Source organism: Cynocephalus volans, chromosome 6, assembly GCF_027409185.1.
Source record: "Cynocephalus volans isolate mCynVol1 chromosome 6, mCynVol1.pri, whole genome shotgun sequence".
NCBI classification, from domain to species: Eukaryota; Metazoa; Chordata; class Mammalia; order Dermoptera; family Cynocephalidae; genus Cynocephalus; species Cynocephalus volans.
The window spans coordinates 87,445,947-87,469,276 of NC_084465.1; the positions used below are offsets into that span (position 1 = coordinate 87,445,947).

Sequence of the window (23,330 nt, forward strand, 5' to 3'; positions counted from 1 at the left end):
AGGAGAAGCCAGGAAAGGCTGCATAGAAGAGGCCACCTGATATATCTGGCACATGTGAAGTTTTACTTGAACTTTCTACTTTCATGGCTTGAAAAGACTGCAGTAAACGTTTTGTAAAATTTAAACAACATCTTAATCGTTTCCCCAATTTTAGGAAGAACACAGCGGCTTTTCCAAAAGCCCGGGTCACGGGTCTGAGGGTTCGCAGAAATCTTTTAAAGAGATCAGAAGTTCTCCGACTGCCTTGCTGAGCTGTTCTAGCCAGAAGCCTCTGCTGCACTACATTGCTCAGTGCCTTTCAACTGAAAAATTAAATCTGCACTCCTGTCAACACGTGTCATCTGCACACTTGGACCCACATCCCAATTCACCCGATTCTACTCAGAGTCGTTGCTGAAAGGATGGCGTATCCCCCTTTCGAGGTCTAGGAAGGCCAGATGTTTGGGAGAAGCCAAACAACTGTGTCCGGGGAGTGTCTAGCAAAGCCGGCTCCGGGAGTCCACGGGAGCCTCGGTGCTATGAAAAGAGCTAGTGTCCGTCCATTTCGTCGGGTGTGAATCACACTCCCCGGTTGGGCCTTTGGGGGTAAATTCATGAAGGACACAGTCAGCGCTGTAGAACCTGCCAAACACACAGAACCAGGGGTGTGTGTGAAGGGGGAGGGGGAGGTTTCCGGAGGCTTTTCTTCGCGGTTTACTTCTCCTTTGCGCCCCACGACTGGGTTCTTTGAGTGTCAACTCTCAGAAAGGCCAGGGAGGAGCCTCTTTTATGCCCCGCGGAGTACCTTGCCCATCCGTAAATGCTGAATGACAGCGGCGATTTCGGCCCGGGAGACCCGGCGGTGACTGGCTCCGTCAACGGCGGGCGCGGGCGCGGCAGCGGCCCCAGGACCGGGAGCCCCGCGGCGAGGCGGCGGGCGCCGGCGGCGCGGGCAGGCGGGGCGCTCCGAGGGGGGCTCCACCTGGCCGCCGCGCGGCTGCCGGAGGGGCGGGGCCCGGCTTCCCGGAGGCGGCGGCGCCTCCTCGCGCCCGAGCGCGCGCTCCCCTGCGTCCGGCGCACGCGCGAGTCCGGCAGGGAGCGCGCCCCGGCGGCGGCGGCGGAGGAGGGCGGCTGAGGGGAGGCTGGCTGTGCACGCGGTGGCGGCGGGGGTGACCGGAGCCGGGGTGAAGTGGGGAGCAAGGGAGGGAGCGGAGGGAGAGGGAGGCGGAGGGCAGTGAGAGACGCCTTTCCATTTCCCAACTACGAGCCCCGAGTTTGTACATGGGGCTGCTCGGCGGCGCCTGCAGCTGAGGGAGAACGGCAGTGGCGGGCGGTGGCGCGGAGGCGGCCGAGGTGCGAGCCGGTGAGTTGCTGGGGGCCCCACGCCGCTCGGGTAACGGTCTCGCCGCGCGCCGGGCCGGCCTGGGGACGCCCTGTTGCTCGTCGCCGCGTGCCACGCGGGGCCCCTGGCCCGCCCCGCCCCTCGTCACCTGGGCTTCGGTGGCCCGGGGGCCGGGGAGGCGGAGGCCGCGCGGGAGGGGAAGGCTGTTCGCTGCCCCCGACCGGGTCCGGCCCGCGCGGAAGGGGTGCCTTCAGCCAAGTCCCTGGCTCCCGGGCTGCGGGCGGCGGGCCGGGCCGGAGCGCGGCAACGTGTCTGCCCGTGTTACCGGCCGCCGCGCTCCCTGGTGCTCCCCGGCGCGGCCCCGGCTGGGGCTGCGGGCCCGCGGGGCCCCCTCAGGGCGCGGGGCTCGGGCGCAGACACCCTCTGCGGCGGGAGTAGCGTGAAAGCATGAATGGAGAGCCGCGCCGGAGGCGGTGTTGCTGTGACTGACACCTTCGGGGTCAGTCCCTAGAGGGGGCGATTGCGCCCGTTTCTGGCTCTCTCCCGAGCCCGGAGTTCCTGGCGGGGGAGGCTTTCTGCAAGTACTGCTGCTACTTCCGAGGCACGAGACTCCAGTTGCTTGGTCAAAGTGGTGTGGGCCAAGCACGCGCTGCTCGGGGGGTGTTCGCTGCTGTGATCGTGCTCGGCAATCCTGGGTACATTTATCTGGAACTGGAAAGGTCTCGGGGCTGCTTTTTTTTTTTTTTTTTTTTTTTTTGGCGGGGTGGAGGGCCAGCAAGAGGGAGTCGATTGAGAGATCCAACCGTGTGATGACAGGATATGGATTGGTTCGTCGATGTTTTTTGCAGCAGGACTTTTTAACACTTTATTGGGAGTTTATTCTTAACCCTCCTAGCTCCTGGGATTACAGCTCCAAGATTACATCCGTTAAACTTCTGTCAGTTAGGGAGCATATTTGTGTAGGGACGGGAGCGGGGGAGTGAAAGGGAGGCGAGGACGAGAATTGAAGATGGATGATGGCTCAGAAAATTCCCCGCATTACTTATAAACAGCCGGTTAAGGTCAGGCTAGCCACGTTTTACTCTTTCCTGTGCCTTTGGGGATTGTTGGAATTTATGCTTCCTGAATTGGTCATCCTTTAATATGGCTGAGAACATTTGGGGTGCATTAAAATGCTCTTCACTTGGATTATGATTTAGCAGCCATTTCTTCCCCGTGAAATCTTTCAAATGATCGTTTGGAAACTTATGTGTGTCGAATGCATTAGGCGAAGTAACACACATTAATGCCTGAAGCAGTTTCGGTACATACATATCATATCAACGGACCTCAAATAATACTGCTTATTCTGGGTGTCTACTGTGCAATTATAATAAGGTGCCAGGCGTGATTATAGTTACGTCTTCTGAGGCCTTCTTACAATAAACAAAGAACTTTTGTGGGTTGTATCATTTTGAGGTCATTTATATCTTAAATCTATCCTATATTTAAATACGTGTCTAAATACATGTTTGCACAATGTGTTGCTCTTTAAGGTCCATGTATATTTTATTCTATACTAGGGTTACATAATACGCAAATGGTAAGTAACACTTTTAATTCCTGTATTTTTGTCCTATCGAGACTGCACACTAGATGTGTTTTTGTCCTTTTCTTATTGATAGCACTGAGTCCTTTTTGCACCTGGAATATCAAAGTGAATTATTTACGTTTTAGGTTAAATCAACACTGGAAAAATTAAGGTGCTTAAGTAAGTCTGGTAGCTCTGTATAAAATAGAATCATTGTTTGATGTTGTTATTCTTTAAACCATCAGATTTTTTAAAAAAATGAATCGTATTTTTCTTCAACATTTGAGGGAGCAGTTGTTTTTTTTTCTGCGTCTCCTTTCAGGCTGAAATTGTTCCAGAAGACTACACAGCCTGCTTCTCGCTTTCCCTCCCTCTCCTTCTTTTTAGCTTGTGATAGCCAAGAAAATCATAATTGTGCGACTCTATGTATTAACTTTTTAAAAAGCTGTTTTAAGATGGAAGTTGCTTGTTTGAACATTTACCATCCCTTTATATACTTTACCATTTAATAATTGATGCTTAGCAGAAGACAACAGATGTTTTAATCACATTTTGACATCCAAGCTTTGTTAAAAGTGAGTAGCATCAGCAAATTATTACTGAGAGAGTTGCAAATACAAATTTAGTGCTAGTCAAAGGCTAATTATAAAAGCACCGAGAAAATAAATATTAAAAGAGGCAAGAAGACCCATTTGTACTTTTGACATCACTTACTGTAATAAAAATTACTAGTTCTAGGTGACTTTTGAAAAAGTATTTTGTGAGTTGTGCGTTAGATATATAACACTGGTAATATTATTTTCCAAAGTGATTCATTTGGTAAGGGACTAAATTTTTATCAGCACTCTACTTCAGGTAAGTGTAGTTAACTTGTAAGGGATGCGCTGATATTTATTTCAGGAAGAATGAACAGCTATAAATTTGATAAAACAAATACTGGGCTGTTTTGGGATATTGTCAGTTATTCCTAAAAAATCATACTGAGAAAAATTATGTTAGTTTTGTTTTCCCTAATAGGTTCTTTTCTTCCAGAAGTAGTCTTCCCATGTATAAATATCATAAGAGCAGACAAGCACAAGAGATCTGTTTACTGATATGATGCTGATATTGAATTGAAGATTTTATTTTTTAGTTGTTGTGACCAGTTTTGCTTATTTTTGGTCAGTTTCACAGAATCTGCAATGATTTTCCCACTTTCCTGTTATTTGTATGTGACCACTGGGGGGAGACTTTACAATTCAGTTTGACTAAACTCCTTACATTGGCTTGCTAATCATCTTTGGCACTTTGCCAAAGTGCGGGAGAGTATGCATTCAGAATCAAGTCTAGATCGAGGTGTTTAATGACTTGACTTTTCTTTAACTCACATCACACTCACAAGGTACCTCTCTTTGTAGACTGTTATTAACAGTCTACTTTTTGGTCTGCTGTTAAGTGGGCTAACTAAATATTTAACTGTGAAAGATAAGAATCGTGAATACATTATAGCTTTTAAAGATCTGACTTTACAACATTAATCTTAGAAGCAATGTAGGTTAAATTACTTGCTTAGCATACACATATTAGTTGTCTGAAAGGATCTGGAGCGACCATTAGTTTTCCATGAGGTATGTTATATCCAAACTTTTTAAAACTGCTTAGTCTCCTCTTAAAAAGCTTTCACTGTTGAAGTATCCCTTATACCTACCTAATTTTAGAGTTCACTTTACAATGAGGAGAAGTTCTTCCTTTATCATAGTCATACAGATAAGGTTAAGGCCCACAACTTTAGTGAGCATTAAGCTGTGGCTATTCTAACCAGGTATAATGAAGTGAGAGGTCTGGTTCCTACTTTCTCTTTTCTGACAGTATTTAACCTTGTTAATGTCCAACTCAATAATAGTGAGCTTGGTAAACTAAGGACGTTACATTTACAGTAGTTTAGAAAATTTTTTATAACCTTCCTCAATTATTATAGAATAATTCAAAGACCTTTCTACAATCTTTATCATAGTAAATTCATTCAAAGAATAATAAACAGGATAAAATTTGGAGTAGTTTCTATCATTCTGTCATCCTAGATTGTCTTCTTTCCTTTAAGACGGCTTTGCTTTTGTCCTAAAATCCTTTTTGTGCGTGTTGCCCTGTATGGGGATCTGAACCCTTGACCTTGGTGTTACAAGGCTGCGCTCTAACCAACTGAGCTAATCAGCCAGCCTCCCCTCCAACTTTTTTTTTTTTTTTTTTTTTTTTATTACAACAGAAGAGATTTTCTGCTTAGGAAAGTGTTCATTTCTGGCTAACTTTAGGATATGTAAAATGCTGGGGGATGGTAGTTTCTAAAGGCCTGTCTATTAAAGTTATCACTGATTCAAGGCAAAGTGAGAATTAAAAACAATGTAATGAGTTTTTCATAAAGCTCAAGTTATTTTCAAATTCTTTCCAACACCTACTAGTTCCTATACATTATCTGATCCCAACTTCACCAATTTACATCTCTTCCTATGAGATCTATCACTTGTTTACCATCCCCCCTTTTCACTGTATTTCAGCCACACTGCCCTTTTTGTTCCTTGTTAATGCCATGGCTTGCTCTTAACTTAGAGCTTTTGCACTCCCTGTTCACTCTGTCTGGAACTCTTTTCCTAAATCTTGACATGGCTGGCTCCTTTTCATCATTTCATGTTTCAGTTCAAATATCACTTTTTCAGCAACTATATAACCACCCTTCCAGAATGACACCACCCTCATCTCCTTCTATACCATTACCTTTTTAAAAAGTTTTTCATAGGGCTGGCCCATGGCTCACTCGGGAGAGTGTGGTGCTGATAACACCAAGGCCACAGGTTCAGATCCCATATAGGGATGGCCGGTTAGCTCACTGGGTGAGCATGGTGCTGACAACACCAAGGGTTATGATCCCCTTACTGGTCATCTTTAAAAAATAAATAAATAAATAAAAATAAAAAAAGTTTTTCATAGACGGTTTATCAGTATCTGAAATTATATCCTTATTTTATTATATGCACAATTTCACTAGAATTTAAGCCCCATTATATCAGTGATCTTGTCTCTCTTGTTTAACGCTATGTTCCTGGCACATAGCTGTCATTAAATAAATAATCCTTTTTAAAAATCTGAGGTTTCATCTTTCTTGAGGTTTTGGTACAGTGAGTGTCTCATGAACTCCAAGGGCTGGGACTTGGGAACTTGCTATGGTTTGAATGTATAGTCCAAAGTTCATATTTTGGAAACTTAATTCCCAGTGCAACAGTGTTGAGGGTAGGACCGTTAAGAGTGGTCTGATTAGGTCATGAGGGCTCTGTCCTCATGAATGGATTAACATCATTATCAAGGGAATGGCTTAGTTATGAAGGGGGACTGGGTTCCTGATGAAAGGATGAGTTTGGCCTGCTTCCCCTCACTCTCACGTGCTCTTTTTTCTGGTATACACGTGATGCCTTCTGCTATGTTATATGTAGCAAGAAGGCCCTAGCCAGAGGCAGACCCCTCGACCTTAGACTTCCCAGCCTCCAGAGCTGTAAGAAATAGATTTATTCTCTTTATAAATTACTCAGTCTATGGTATATTATTTTATAGCAACACGAAATGAACTAAGCACTCCAGTGCCAGCAGGACACACTACATATTTTCTCTTTATTCCTCACCATGCATTTGTTTCACTCCTTCTCTGGCTGCAGAGGACTACTATCTAGTCCGCTTATTGGAAAATATGGCCACCAACAGCTTGAGTTTTCTTAGTACCTGCCCAGACAGCTGGAGACAGATTAATCTAATATCTGTTTCTTCCCTGTTCAACAAACTATATCACATTATTAGAAATTGGTTGTACTTGCTGTAACCATGTGCAGTGGATTTAGGCAGATAATCCAAATAGATGCCCTTGTGGTAATTAATGTTTACACTTGATCACCCCCCAAAACACTCATCTCCCCCCGTTCTTAACACTCACCTAGGGATATACAAAAGAAATGTCCTCTCTTTTATGGGAATAATTTACAGTTTGGTTGAGGAAAACAAAATATATACATGAAGGAAGGAAACTAAAAATAGCATCATGGTGATGAAGGAACTGGGAAAAATATTTGTGATTTGTATTACAGGTAAAAGACTTACTTCCTTAACATATCAAGAGTACCTACAAATCAGTAAGAAAAAGACCAGCCATTAAGTGGGCAAAAGATTATGAATGGATAATTCTCAAAAAAGGAAATCCAAATGGTTCTTAAGTATATGTAAAGGTATGCATCCTCACACACAATATGAACATTATAACTTAAAACTATGAAATACTATTTTCACCTATTAGACTGACAGATCAGAAAAGTTTGATAATTCTTTTGAGGAGTACAGAGGTTAATAGGTGCTCTTACATCACTGGTATGAATATAAATCAGTAGAATCTGATGTGGTTGAAATTTATGAAGAGCATTAAGGTAAATAGAAAAAGCTGGAAATATGCATAAAGTGATGTAGGTGTTTGTAGAAGGGTAAAGAGCTAATACACAACTTATTTATCAGAACGCTAACTTGTATTGCTATGTTTTTGGCTTTAGTCGTGAAACAAACTCACCCTGCAGGCCTCCCTCTTCCTCCATCTCCCCTCCAAAAGAGATCTGTTTTAGGGTCATATTTAATTACCCTTCCTACCTTCCCAGATCCCCCTTTCTTCTACCCTAGTTCTGGTGAAGTTGTTTCTAAATCATTGAGATTTCCATATACTTTGTATCCTTCACAGAGCCTAGTACTTTGTTAGCATGAAATGAAGATTGAATTGAAGGAGCTTAGCTTATTACCTTTTATAGACCCATTTCATAATTTTATGCTTTTGGAAGAAATCTTTTGTAAAAAGTGATTTAGAATTTCATTTGAATTCTTAAATTATTCGAGTAAATGGGCAATGGAGCAGTTATTATAAATTTTGGTTCATTATATAGAATATTAATAGAACCTTTTCATGGTTCCTTTGTTCTGCAGGATATTGTTATGTCTTAGCTGTGTAGGGTAAATGTTGTTTAAAGGTGGGACAGGGCAGCTGGAGATGTGTGGGACTTTTCAAGAAAAAGTTGTGAGAAAGTATGAGGGAAATGACTGAGCAGACCAAGGGCCATATGCTCAGGAAAGGGAAATTGCAAGGTGACAGATTAGTTTAGGGAAATTCTTTGGTGGAACTCAGAGGGGCTACATCTTGGGAGGAGTTTTAACCTAGGAAAGTGCTAAACTGATTAAGTTAAGTCTATACTTCAAGGATAAATATACACTTTATGATATTTAGATCTGTAAGTCATTTTACCTTGAAGCTCCTCTGCTACAAGGGGTTCTTTGCCTAAGTGGACATCAGAATCCTTTGGAGTTATCCTGCAGTTAGGGATTCTATTTTAGTAGGTCTGGTATGGGACAGGAGTATGCTTATGTTGTTAAAGTCCCCAAGAACTACTGTTTGAGTGTAAAGTAATACATCCTATGGAATATTCTATTTAATAACCAAATCATTCAACATAGCTTTTAGGGTCCTATGTCATTTATACATCTCTAATCCTAGAACTTGGTCCCTCTCACCGTGGTCTGTAGTTTGACCAGGTCAGTACCTCTGCAGACATCTCATTGATTTCCATTGCTTTGCTCACTTTCATACCCTTTTCTCCTTTGCATTTTTGTTTCTTCTCTACTAATAAGTGTTCATGCTTGTTTCTTCCAAGAAGCCATCATTGGCTGGCCTCATCCACAATTTATTTTTTCAGTACAGGACAAATTATAACAATACTTATGTATCTGGCAGGTAAACTCATCATATGAGTGGGTGATTTATGTGTTTCCATTCATAAGAGCCTTGAACATATATGTCCAATTTTACTATTTGAATGTCCTTATTTTTTCCTTTTGTTACCAAGAGGTAGGAGGTTAGTCATATTTGCTGAATATCAATAGTAGTATTAGTATTGTTATGAGATGCTTACTATGTTTCAGGAATTATACTAAATTTTCTCCACACGTTATCTCATTTGCTCATTGGGGATTTTAAAATCAAAGTAGAATCCTTATATGATTATATTAGTTTCCTCTGGCTGCTATAACAAAGTGCCACACACTTAGTGGCTTATAAGTAAAAATAAATTTATTCTCTCACTATTCTGGAGGCCCGATGTCTGAAATCAGTATCATTGGGCCAAAATCAAAGTGATGACAGAGCTGTGCTCCCTCTGAAGGATCTAGGGGAGAATCTGTTTGTTGCCTCTTCTACAGTTTCTGATGACTGCTGGCATTCCTTAGCTTGTGGCTGCACCAGTCCAGGCTTCAAGGCCAGCATTTCAGATCTCTCTCAGCTCTTTTTTTCTCATCCAATGCACACTTTTTTGCTGTGTGTGTGTGTGTGTGCGCGCGTGTGATCTACCTCTGCTAAAGATACTTGTGAGGGCATTTAGGGTCACTCTAATAATCCAGAATAATCTTATTATCACAAGATCCTTAACTTAATCATATCCGCAACCCTCTTTTTCCAAATCAGGTAACATTCACAGGTTCCAAGGATTAAGACACATATGTTTTGGGGGACTGTTTTTTGCCCTACCACAATCATAATTCAAGTGGTTCAGAAAGGGGAAAGGGGCTAGTAAAAAGTCTTTTGCCCCATTCTCATCCCTAAGTCAGTGTTTCTCAACCAGGGGTGATTTTGCCAATCCCCCTCCCCTAAGAACATTTAGCTGTTGCAGCTGGGAGAAGAGGTTGCTACTAGTGTTTATGGGATAGAGGTCAGGGATGCTGCAAACAATGCACAGGACAGTCCTCCACAATAAGAAATTATCCAGCTCAAAATATAAGTAGTGCTGAGGTTGAGAAACACTATTCTAAAGGTAACTATTGCCAGAAGTTTTTTGTGTATCAGTTCATTCAAAAAATTATACCTATATCAACATATCATTAGTAAAACCCTCTAATCTTATTTGATCAGGACTGGTATAGTTTTTGGCTGACCGAAAGTTGATTAAAGTGAAGAGTCATGAAAGATGATTCACATGTACCTTAAATAATATATTATTACTTAAAAATAAATATACGTTTATGTGTCAACCTTTTCTTAGAATATGTGTCTTTTGCCAGGAGCTCTGGGTTGTCATTCTTTTTTTTTTTTTTTTTTTTAAATTTTATTTTGTCGATATACATTGTGGCTGATTATTGCTCCCCATCACCAAAAGGGTTGTCATTCTTATGTAAACTAGGGCACTAACACTGATTGTCAGCTTTGGAGTGAGAAATTAAAAGTTTGTGAAGCAATCTGAGTGTAGGATCTAGACTTCTTGTGTTTTATGACTCCAATTGTTTATACTTGTCTTGCTCGCCCGTAATTATACAGCAGTTCATCTTTTTGTTTTCTTTTTTTTTCTTTTTTTGTCACTTGGTTTCTTTGGGTCTTTCCAAAGCCTTCAGCTTTGTTTTCATATAAAGAACAAAATAACTCCCATGGTATTATATCAAATGGCAATGTATGATATATATGTAAAGGAGAAAAGAATTCTATTTTGTACAGAAAATAGTGGTTCCCTAAGGAATTGGGAGTACGACTTTCAGTTGCAGCTCATTTGAATAGCTTTTAATCTGGTGATATGGCGAGGGCTAATGTCATAGCTGTTTACAGATTTGGGGTGTTCCAGAAAGTTTTGTTTTAGTACTATAATGACAGATTTTAATTCATAGAATATTACTATAAATACTTTATTGATATTACCAGCTTAATGCTTGAGTTACATTTCTTCTAAAGGAAACATTGACTTTTCATTAACTATAATATTTGAAGTTTTGCTAGCAAAGTAATGTTTTCACTGTTTCTTATATAGTTAAATCATATGAATCCTTGAAATTAGGTACAACATTTTATTCTTTTCTTTCTCAGTATGGCAGGGGAGATAGACACCTGGGTTGTAACCCCAGTTTTTCCAACTTTTAGCTCTTTTACATTGTTCCAGACACATAGCTCTATTCAGTATGAACAGTAAATTTGCTGGCAAAGGTATTTGGAGTTACTGCTGAACTCAACATACCTCATCTCTACAATAGGGATTATTATGATAGCTACTTTATAGGGTTAATGTAAAGTTTTAATTGTGTAATATAAATTGTAGCATACAGTCTGGTACACTTTAAGTGTTCAGTAAATGTCAGTATCGTTTTCTTCTCTTAGTGTCTGGTACAGTGTTATAAATACTGTGGATAATACTCGTTGAATAAACATGGTTTTAGTTGGCTTTGCTTAATAATTTTCTGTTTTTTTTTTTTTTTTTCCTGCTGTATAAGAGGTAGGTCCCATTTAGTGAATATTTTTAAAAATACTTTTGGTTTTAAAGCAGACTGATAAATTATGTGCTGTTGACTAAAATTAATATATTTTTGTGTGACATTTCACTGTATTTACAAAGGCAAATTAAATATTGGGTGGTAAGATGGACTAGGTAACCTCAAAGATTCCATCCAACTTAATCTAAACAATTTATAAAATTGACTCTATCCTGATTTTTTAAGACTTTTCTCCTAAAAATCTACAGAAGTAAAAAGTGTTTGATAGCGAACATTTTGTTTTGAATGAGGAAGCTGACTGTACTTCTAATATGTTCATAATGGCTCATTATCATGTGATAGGAACTTTTTAGTATTTTGAATGAATGTGGCTGTCTTCAAGTGGGTTTGTCTTCCTTTTTATTTTACTAGAATATGTGTGTCTATACACACAAAATAAAATGTATTATGAAAAATTTCTTACATAATTAAAGTTATTTGCCTTTTTTGTTCATCTGTTTAATGTTCTTCTAGTTAGGACTTTGGTATGAGAAACTTAGCTAACTGAGTAAAGAAGTTTTTAATTCATTCAAGTTGCTTATTTTAGAAGTGAAATGATGATCATGCATATTTTAATATACATTGATTCAAATGTTTTTCATTTTCTTTCTTTGTTAAAACCAGTGATCTTTTGGAATTGGGATAAATGAAAAAAAATTTAAACCACATTTTTAAGAATGTTCGAAATATCCCGTTGCACAACATAGTCATACAGCATGCCCTCACCAATCCTTAGCCTTAAGTTCTTGAAAACCCCAAGGTAGGGAAATTTCCCGTGAAGGAATTTAATACATTATGGGGTAAATGAGGTTAAGGAGACTGAGATTATGAATGAACTCATAAAAATCCTTGTAAAGTTCTTATGTTCACCCAATTAAAACATTAAATAGGATATATCAGATTATCAACATTTTGTGCTATTCATTTCAAATACCAGATACTATTCAATTAGTTTCCATTTACCACTATTTTGTTGAAAGAAACTTCTCAGAATTTCCCAAATGGACAAAAAAAAAAAAAGTGCTCATAAATCCTAAGAGACATTTTTGAGGGTGTCTTATTCATGGCTTTTCTTATTTTCATTTAAAAATTACTGACTCCAACCTCTGGTTCCAACTGCTGTCCTAGAGATAGCATAACTTGGACATTTGAGATTAAAAAATAAGCTTTTAGGAACCTTTATTTAACTCACTCAGCTCACTACAGCCAAGTAGGTATTTATAGTTCATTGCCACTCATGATAATTTCATGCCAGTACTCATCAGAACATAACAGTGTAACACTGACTTGGCTCAGTCTGTTCTTATTCTCATCTCCATTCTCTCCTTCCGGACAGGCTATGCAGTTCTAGATTGAGGACTACAAACTTGTTTTATCACTGCTTCTGTTGTCTCTTCTAAGAGTGTGCACTGCAAATATCTTCTACTCCTACTCTGTCAACTCTTTATTTCCCTTCCCTTTTATCACCCAAACCTGGAGTTCCTCCTTTCCCAAAATATCTCCAAAAAGAGCTACAAGAATTTGTTACTCTCAAGAAGAAATCTTCACTAAAAGTAAATCCGTATATATATATGTGTATACTATAATTTCACATAATAAAAGGATTACTTTATATATTTTATTTGAAGAAAGAAATTATGTCTTTGTATCCCCCCAGCCAAGCATCATCCCATGAACATAGACTATGCTTAATATATATTTTTTTATTATTGAACATGTTAGGAAACAACACAATTTAGCATATAAATAGTGTTTTATCATGTGCAGCAGACTGTGAGTTCTAAAAGAATTCAGAAAAAGAAATTCTCACCTGTGGGGGAAAACTTGCTACTCATTTGCTTGAATTAATTTTGAGATGCTTTGGAAAACCATTTTAGCTCTCTAAAACTTCAATTCTACAAAAACAAGAGGTGGGCCACCAATTGGTTAGGTATTGAATAAACAAGTAAAAAAGGGTATTCTTAGATGAGATGAGTAACACGAATGAAGGCATTTAGGTAGGACTGAGATATGCAGTTGTGCACATAGGAAGGAAAAAGATCAATATGGTTAGAACAAAGTTTATATTAAGAAATAAGAGTGAATTAGGTTGAATTCTAAATCTAGGAAATCTGGATTTAAGATCTAGGAAAACTAGTTTTTAAGAAGAGAAATATAAGCATTCCCAGATGACAGAAAACCATAAGTTTTTCTAATGCAGTATGGTCATTAAAATGATATTTTAACATGATCTGCGTGATAGCCTTATGCTGAGTGGATTACAGTGAAGAAAATAGTAGGAAGAGGCTTGGAGTGGTAATTTAAAAATGAATTAATGACAGTGGTGGCAGAGGGAATGGAGAGTACGAGGTAAATGTAAGGACATTGTTAATTCACAGTGGCAAATCAAATGACATAGAGGTATTTTGAAGTTTTGAAGGTATTCCTAGGTAAAGACAGTACCTGGATTTTCAGGGTTTGGGGATCTCCCCAAGATTCTAGTCTTTTTCCCAAGATAAGCCCTGGTCTTGTTTTAAGGTTTCTTTTAGGTTTTTTGTTTGTTCGTTTGTTTTGTTTTTTGTTTTTAATAGATTATTGTATTCCCTAGATGTAGCAGGTTGTTCTCAGCTATATTTGACTCCTTTATTAAAAGATGGAAAAGTTCTTTTGATACAACCTACCTGGGTATCAATTAGTAAGTCAAATTTCATTTATCCCTGCATGATATACTGTTAACTTTCAGTGGAAGAACATTAACAGTAATAATGATAGGTGAGCTGTGGGTGTTGTCTTGTTGGAGAGGAGAAAGGGCAGAGGAAATGTAAAAATTAGGAAAAAGGAAAGTTAGAAAATCAAAATACTGATAATAGTAAGAAATATAAGAATATTAAATAAGAAATATTAAAACAAACTTTAAAAGCAATTCAAATGTCAGGCATATTTGCAGTACAGTGTTAGGTATTGTGGGGAAATGTGAGAAGTACGTGGCTTGATTTTTATTATCAGAAAGCTTTAACTTTACTTTGATTATGAGCCTTCCTCTCTGACATCTTTTTTTCAATTTCATAAAAGAACAGTATAACAAATACATCTTGCATTTATGACTATCTTTAGAAAGCCAAATTATTATGAGACATTTACTAGGTGAGCAAGAAAAGTGGAGTGATCTTGATACTAGAAATATTAAATTATATTAGCTCAATACATCTGTTTGCATAATTTAGAATATACCAGTGATTCTCTAAAGGGGCAATTTTGCCCCACTAGGGACATTTAGTAATCTCTGAAGACATTTTTGATTGTCACAACTGGGGATGGGCTGTGTGTGCAGGGGGCGGCATCTAGTGGGTAGAAGATAGCAATGTTACTTAACAATTCGTAGGACAGCCCCCCACAACAAAAAATTATCTGGCCCCAAATGTCAGTTATGCCAAGGTTGAAAAACTATGGAATACAACGTAGGCAGGTTCTTCCCTGGGCATATTTGGAGACCTAGGTCAGTTTCTTACTTTCTTTTTTTCTGGGCTTAACCAGATACAACCCTTCCAACAGCTTACTATACGATAGATTCTTATTGTTTTCTTTATTGTGTTTTTATCCTAAGGGTATATCTTAGACATTTTGATTACACAAATTATTTCCAAAGATTTTTACCCATCTTCACTTAGAGTGGTTTTCTTCTGCTAAGTTTATTTATCTTGTGTTCACTTCAACTAAACTCTTGAGGGATCACTCTGTTTTCAAATTCTGAGGACCTCTTGATGTGATGCCTTTAATTACTGTCTTTTGTAATAGTGCTTTTCATGTGCTTTAAGGTGCTTCATGTCTCAGGTCTGCGTCGAACTAGTCCTTGAGTCTAGGGTTTTTTTCATACAAAAACAAGAGGTGGGCCACAAATTGGTCAGCTGTTGAATAAACAAGGAAATTTATAATTTCTGTTCTATTTTTTTTAATATATAAAATGTTTAAACAACATGATACTTAAAGGAAAAACTATCTAGGACTTATTTCTTTTAGAATAATAGAATTTGTCATCTGGCAAAGTATGGAGTAAGTGCAGGTGCAGGTTTTCTTTTATTAGACACTTTGATTCTCGTCTTCATCTTCCATTTTATATCTTCATTTTCCATTTTCATCTGTGCAAGTGTTTCATTATTTGGCCTCCCATCACATCCAAAACTGATCTGCTCATTGATAGATCAGTTATTAACAATAGGCTTTCATTAGTTTACTGAGTGAGATACTATTTTTTGTGTGTGGCTGGCCTGTCCAGGGATCTGAACCCATGTGCTTGGTGTTATAAGGCTACACTCTAACCAACAGAGCTGAGTGATATACTCTTTAATTGTACCACAGAACCATCCTACTCCACCACTACGAATTTATATGGTTATTGTTTTGTGTCTTGACTTTTTCCTTGGGCTTTTCTTCAGCCATGGAAAGAATTAGTGTTGCAGCTGCTGCCTCACAAAAGGCGGTATCAGGTACCTCACTGCATGAGCACACAACCAGCATCTGTAAGCCTGTTTTAATTCTCAAGATATTTTAGCTTAGAAATATTTAAATGTTTGGAGAGACTCCTCTTGTGAACCTAGGAATTCCAGTATAGTCAGGTGCATTGCTTTATCCTTGCTGCCCTGAACAAAGGAGTATATCTGGAGGGATGGATTTATGTTGACTAATGAACAAGATAGCTTTCCCCCTCCCCGCATTACTTATTTATGATAAATTTATTTCTTTTTTATTATTTTTTGTGGCTGGCCAGTACAGGGATTGAACCCTGGACCTTGGTGTTATTGGCACCACTGTGATAAATTTATTTTTAATTAAACTTTAAACAATATTAACATTACATGATAAAGTTAAATTGGTATGGAAGAATGAATGTACAATAAAAGTTTTATATCTAGTCTTACTTCATAGAGTTAATCATTGCTAACAGTTTCAGTTATATTAGTTATATTAGTAAAATGTTTCTCAACAATTTGTAACTGGCATTATTGAAAGTACTATACTTTGCAGTGTAGGATTGTCCTGAACACTACCTAATGTTTGGTGTCCCTGTTCTCTGCCACAGTCACTGAGACCATCAAATATACACATTTCCCATAGCTTCCTGGGGGTAGGGGTGGTATTGTAAATTTTTAAAATATACCGTATGTCTTAGAAAACATATGTGTATGTTTTTGACTTTACACAGTAACTGTTTACTGTATTATAAAAGACTATTTGGACACACGTTTACTTCTCAGGGGAGGCTCAGAGAAAGTCCACTTGGGAAGAACTGTGCTTACCTTTAAAGTCTTAGATTAAAAGATTATTCAGTCTTATCTGCTTTCCTTTATAAAAGTAATGGTTTCTTGTGTTTTCAGTTGCCTCTTTTTTTCTTGAGTGTTATATGATTTTTGAGTTGCGTGCTCTTGCTTGGCTGGGTTTTATTCAAGAGAATTCTCGTGCAGCCTGGTTAGAGGGCACATTCTTCCAGAGATTTGCTAAGGCTTTTCTTTGGTATCTTGTAGAAGCTGCCAACCCGGGGTCACTTTGTAATTTCTCTGCTTGGGGTTTTCTGAACACGGTAGGTATATCTGAACCCTGAATCCTTGACAGTAGGCTGTGATTACAGATTCTCAGGTGATATTTTCTCCCTTAATGTGGAGTCCAAGCTGAGATAGGCTAATTTCCTTGTCTTCCTTAGCCAACAGGCACATTTTTATTAGACTACTCTTTTATAAGATCCCCACTGCATGTGGAGGGGTCTAAGTTGCAATTCTCCGCCTTGAACAAGCCAAGGGTTAAACTGCTGCCTGTGAACTTCTAGGTGTGGAAATCAGCAAACACCACAGGCAACATGGCCTCAGCACCTGCTTACCAGTTTGGTTTTTTCCACGCCGTGGTGATGTTCTTGGGGACATATTTTTATCTGAGGGGATGTTCAGTCTTTCACTTTGACTGAAAATGTGTCTAAGAGTTTTTAGGCCTAAGCCCATTAGCGCTAGCTAACTGACCTGAGGAAAAGTACATGTCTGTAAACTCCTTTCCATTCAACTGTGATTTTAAGTTTGAATGAGCCTAGTCTTTGGCTGTAAGAGAGGTGGAGAGACAGGAATGGAAGATGACTTTCAGACCATTAACTGTGCAGTTGAGCAAGGCCTCACTGAGGTGGGGGGCACTGAGTAGCTGAGGACCTACATGGGGACCTGACCATAAAGTCTAAATACATCATCACATTACGATGATGAGAAACCAGAATTTTAAAATTTCATTCAGTATTTACTAACTGCAGCATGTTTGGCATAATACTAAGAATTAGAGTACAAAAATAAATAAGATGTTATGTCTGTCCTCAGAGAGCCCATCAGTTTTGTGTTGGAGACAGACACACAAATTGAAATACAACCAGTTCTCATTATATGTGGTAGTCATGGTCTGTGAAGTTTCTATGAACACTGAAGAATCAGATACTAAACTCTTCCTTCTAGGGGAAATATAGGGTTAGGTTCCTGAAAGCCTTTGGTCACAACATTTTCATCACCTGATCTAAGGCTGTTTCTGTTTAATGACACCTTATTTAATGAATATTATTGATTCATTAACATTGAACAGACAGCCATTCTTGCTATAGTTTATGCCTGAATGGAGCTTATCTAACAAATATTTTCTCTGCGAGGCACATCACAGTCTCCTTGTGTTAGAAACACTAGACAGCACTTCAGTACTGTGATTGGAGTCCATTTTAGACAGTGAAATCACAAAAAGCACCAAAAATGCAACAAAGATGTCACTAAATAGACCAAAAAAAGGACACATGTTTTTAGTATGGGAGCTGAAACAAGAAAGCAAAGTGTTGCCTTGTTTGACCTCGTCTGGGATTGTGCAGTGTTGGGCAAGTCATATTTTTTGCCTCTGTGTACATGTCCACTAATGACCACAAAATCTCTGTAAGTATTGATTTTTGTTTGAGTTACAAATAAATTTTAGCAAGTAGGCAAATTTGCAAATACAGAATCCATATATAATGAGGATCAGCTTTACAACACAGTAAGTGTTGTGTATTCTAAATCTGCTACAAAGGGTCAGGGAAGTTTCCACTTGAGACAGTTAAGATGAAGTTACAGCAGTATGATGCAATGAGTTTAGGAAGCAGCAAGTGGTCCCATGTGGCTGAAATTAAAAGGGCCCCTGGAAGGAGAGGTAAGGGGTAAGAGGGGATGTTTGGACTGGACAGTCAACAGAGGAGAATATGAAGGCCCTTATGCTATATCAAGGAATTTAGATTTTATAGGTGATGGGGAACTAGTGAATTATTTTAACCAGGGGAGAAATGTGGTCATTTTTATATTTTGGAAAGCTTATTCTAATGGTGGTATTGGGGAGAGATAAAAGGGAAATAAATACAAAGTTTTAGTTGTTAAGGTGAGAGATGATGAGAATATGAATTGAGGCAGTGACAGCGGAGATAGAAAAAAAGATATTATTTGAGAAATACACAAGATATCAAACTGAAAGGTCTTGGTGACAGATTAGATAGAGGGAATAAGGGAGACTGAACAGCTGTACATGAGTGTCATTAATTAATGTAGGGAATATAGGAGAAAGACCAGATGTAGGAAGTAACTTGATAAGTTTTGGCCATGTCTAGTTTATGGTGCCCGTGGGAGATGACATTTACACTAAGACAAAATGAAGAGAGTAAGGATGCGCATGTCGATCTGTGGGAAGATCATTTCAAGCAGAGAGAACAGAAAATGATAAAGAGGGAAAATGAGAGATGGGAAATGAACTGGGCATGTTTGAAGAATAGAAAGGAGGCCAGTGTGACTGGAAATGAGTGGCAGGGGAGAACTCAGAGAGGCACAAGGAGTGCAAAATCATGAAGGCTCCTGCAGGCCATGGTCAATAGTGTGGATGTTCTTCTTAGTACTGTGGTAAGCCTTTGGACAGTTGTAGCAGGAAAGTAATAAAATCAGTTTTAAATTTTAAAATGATGGCTCTAGCTACTCTGGAGAATATTTTTGAGAACTAGAGTGAAAGTAAGGGAGCGAGTCAAATGATGACTGCAGCAGACAGGCAGAAGGTGATGGTGGCTCAGAGCAGGGTAACGGGTGAGAGTCAGGTGGCTTTTCTTCTGTCATCTCCATCAGGACTGAATATAAGAACCAGTTTGCCACTGGATCTGTTGTGAATTCTAGAGTTTTTTCTAAAGTGCATGTATAAAATAATTGTTATACTGAAAATAGAAAGTATCAATGAAACTTGTCATTCTAAAATTATATAGTTTTATATATATATTTTAATTATATACTCATTTTAAAAATTCAAATTTTCACATTTAATAAAATGTGGCATTGATCCTTTAGTCATATTTAATGTTTATGAGTGTTTATTAGGTGTGTAAAAGTACTTTCAGACAATTCTGATTCAATTATACTACTACATATTTTCTTATAATAAATTAATGAAGCTTTGACCTGCTTGTTAATTAGTGGTTAGGTCAATAATTTATTCAAAGCAGGGCTATTACATTGTGAAAGCAGATTAGGAATAGCACTATGAGTATTTCTTTGAGCTTTGTTTTAAAAAAAACAATCTCTGTGGACCTAGCTTTTTCTGTTTGAGCACTGCACTTTAACAAAGATACTTCTGGACATAGTATGGAGCATGGACTATGGTGGGGAAAGACTGGGGGTTAGTAGACCAGTTAAGAGGCTTTTAAAATAGTCTAGGCAAGAGAAGATAAAAACTCTAAACCAAAGGATGCAGAGTAGAAATTGTGGTAAGGATTACTTTGAGACTTATGAAGCAGAATGAAAAGATTTGGAGAAGAATTAGATGTCTCGAGGTTATGAAGAAAATATTGGATGATTTTGATATTATAAGCTTTGGAGAATGGCTAGATGGTGATGTCATAATATAAATGAGAAGTAGAATCTGCAGTCAGAAGAGCAGGCTTGGTTAGGGTGAGTGAGTAGTTTTTTAAAATGATAAATTAATGGCACCATCTGTGGGACTTCCAGGGGAAATATGTTAAGAAGGCAATTAGAGAAAGGTGAGTGTTGTAACTAAGATTTGGAAATCATCTTCATATGGAAACTAGTTGAAACCTCAAAAGTAAATGAGAGCACTCAAGCAAAGAATGAAAACCTGAGGGATACCAGGAGCAGTGATAGTCTTTCCTTAAACAGTGTGAGGACAGAATATATGATTGACTTGTCAACTAGGTCCCTCCTAATCTTATTCAAGAAGTTTGAGGAGCATAATTGCTGTGATGGCAAGGGTGGACAACTGAAAATGTGATGCACAGTGCAGACTGTTTTTTAGAGAAGCTTAGTGTGGTGGGGAAAGGGAGGAAGATCAGACTGAGTAAAAAGAAAATGCGGTTCATGATAGGAATTTTTAAAAATTGTTATTTAAGGATGGGGAAGATGTTAGCACATTTATAGATTCAGAAGTATCAAATGAAGAAAAAACATTGAAGTTATAGGAGGGGAATAACCCTTGGATCATGATCCCACAGTGGGCAGGCTGGACGTGATTTGTTGTATAGTAAGCAGCCTTGTAGAGAAGTAAGGGCATGTTTTCCCCTGAGATTTGAGGAAAAGAGGTAAGGAATGGTGCTAATGTATTTGATTCTACAAGTGGGGGGAATTTCAAAAAATCATAGATGATGGCCTCTTCTATTCTTTTCCACAAAAATCATCTGTTGACAATTTAGTGTGGTAGATGTTGAAGTAGGTAATAGGTGAGAAACCAAGAAGGGGCAAGTAATAGAACTGAGCAGCAGTATTGGGGGGCCCTGCTGATTTTTGTGGGGATCAGGGCAATTTGAGAATATTAAAAATCTTGGGGATAAGAATAGGAAAGAAGGCACTGAAATGGAGGAAAAGCTGTGTATATAAGAGGAGAGGGAAGATGATTACCTCATGATTTTGTCTGTGGCTACTGATAGTGGAAGCTGTGCAGGCAAGATATAGCCAGGCCACTGGGCAAGTCTTCTCACTGAGTCTAAATGTAAACTATATCATTAATGCTGTTTTATCAAAGCAAAGTATATGAAGGAAGTTCTGTTGAGGCAGAAAACTATCATTGTAGAAAAGAATTTGTGAAATATTCCATAATATTTGAAACAATATTTTATGTAAACTTTCAAAAATTTATGAATGAGAGTTTGCCATATTTTTAGTTCATTTTGTCACTACTATTTTCAAACGTGGTACCCAGCTGAACCTTTAACTGCTAGAAATGAAGGGCTGGTAAGGATATCCAGTCTAGTGTTTACACTTGCCATGGGGAAGTTTGAAATGAGAAAAAAATATGAAAATAGCAATTTCATCCATTTAGAGTGCTTTCACCACTTTGGACAAATTACATTTCATTTGAGTTTCTTACAACCAGAAAGTCTTTCAGATAAGAAATGTGATGTTAAAACCTAAAATAATAAGTTCATTTTGGAAAGGATATAGTCTGTTTTCACCAAGGTAGGACCTCTTAGGACTTTAAAAATTTCTAAAACTTTTAAAAATAATTAATAAGGCTATTACGTGCAAGGTTTTCATCTGGACACTTAGAATCAAAGTTTTTTAATATTTGGACTATGTCTTAACATTCCACGTAAGGATTCTCTTTGTGGTGTGCCTGTGTTCCGCTATCTTGTTACCTGAGTATTCGTGCCCAGAAGGGAGGACGAGTGGCATGTCGCTTTGGAGAAGAGAATTTATTTTCCACTTATTTTCACCATCAAAAATATTTTGGGGGCCTATTTTTAATGCAGTGCTTTGTACTTACTTTTATGTAACGTTTTGCTCTGTGCTTTAAAGGGTGCTTGTAAAAGCAAAAGTAAACAACGGCCTGATAGTGAGGTAAGAATAAAATATTTCAAATTGATAAGTTGATTCTAGCAGCATATAAAATATTTTGCATAGCAAGATCTATGTTATTTTAATATAACAGTACTCTAATCTGAATTGTATTTGATTACAGATCAATGACTTTTGAGCCTTAGTTCTTTGTTAGAGTGGAATTGGTAGTGTGTCAGTTAAGGAAAATTATTTGGGTTGACTCTAGATAAACATGGCAGTAAGTAGAAGCAGTTTTGTGATGAATTCAGTAAAATAAGGTTGACTGAAAAGTTTACTTTTGTATAAGTTGTCTTTATGTTTATGAATGTAGATAATAGCCATATCTCTAAAACTTTGAAAATATTCTTTATAGGTTTTCAGATATTAATTTTCACATCTTACATTTTAGTCAAATGTTTCTAAGGATAACTTTGTTTCCCCCTTGTTTTTGTCTTCAGAGAAAAAGTCCTGCTATTTTTGACTCTAGAAGAATGCTTACAATTCTATGATTTTCTACATTCAAACTGCTTACTTTTTACACATGTAGATGTATTTTTTATTTTTATTTGTTATTAAAACTGTTAATACACATAGAGATGAAAGACCAACAGTGCTTCCCAACTCTTTTTATTTCTATTTCTTCCACCCAGAAGGCTACTACTTTGAATTTTTTGAGCTGATTTTTCTTGGCATTTAGCTCCTCATCAGTAAATGGCATACTTATGTTGCTGATTCTTGATTTTTTTTTTTAGTTTTAACCATTATGGAAGATAAGGTTTATCTCTTTTTCCATTCTACCCCATCACATATACATATCATACACACTTCCGATCCCTCAATCTTCCCAACATAGTTATATTAGTAATTTTGATTAGATCAGTATTCATTAACCGATCCATAAGTAAACTGTAGTTAACTGTTCATCGTTAGTGTATGTACATTTTCTTGGAGTTAATAATTATCTATTTGCTTAATTTCCCATATATTCTACTTATCAATAATTTAACTCCCAAATCCCTGCTGGTTTTCTCTCAGTGTGTTTATTCAAATTTATCAACTTCATTTTCTTGAAGATGCCACTCACGGAGCCTTCTGACCTGTACGGTATGGTCTCATTATTCTCCACACTTGTCACCATCTTCCAGGGAATTACCTTTGCCTGTCTTTTGAGTTGGGCCTTCTAGTTCCTGTATCCCATATCTTTTCCCTTTTCTGCTTTGCCCCTTTGTTTCTTTTTTTTTTTTTTATCTTTCTGAGAAAAAGTGTTTGTGGTAGGTTAATTTTATGAAACCTTATA

At 38.1% G+C, this 23,330-nt stretch overlaps 1 protein-coding gene across 4 annotated transcripts in view; it reads left to right on the top strand.

The window, feature by feature from the left end:
• Positions 1 to 1,222: 1,222 nt before the first annotated feature.
• Positions 1,223 to 23,330, top strand: part of PALS2 (protein associated with LIN7 2, MAGUK p55 family member) — a 113,496-nt gene continuing 91,388 nt past the window's right edge. For 3 of the 4 annotated variants that reach the window (XM_063098553.1, XM_063098555.1, XM_063098554.1), the window contains exon 1: positions 1,223 to 1,342. The gene's annotated coding sequence lies outside the window, so the exon portion shown is untranslated. The remainder of the gene's footprint in view (positions 1,343 to 23,330) is intronic. The other variant, XM_063098556.1, reaches the window with a different exon arrangement.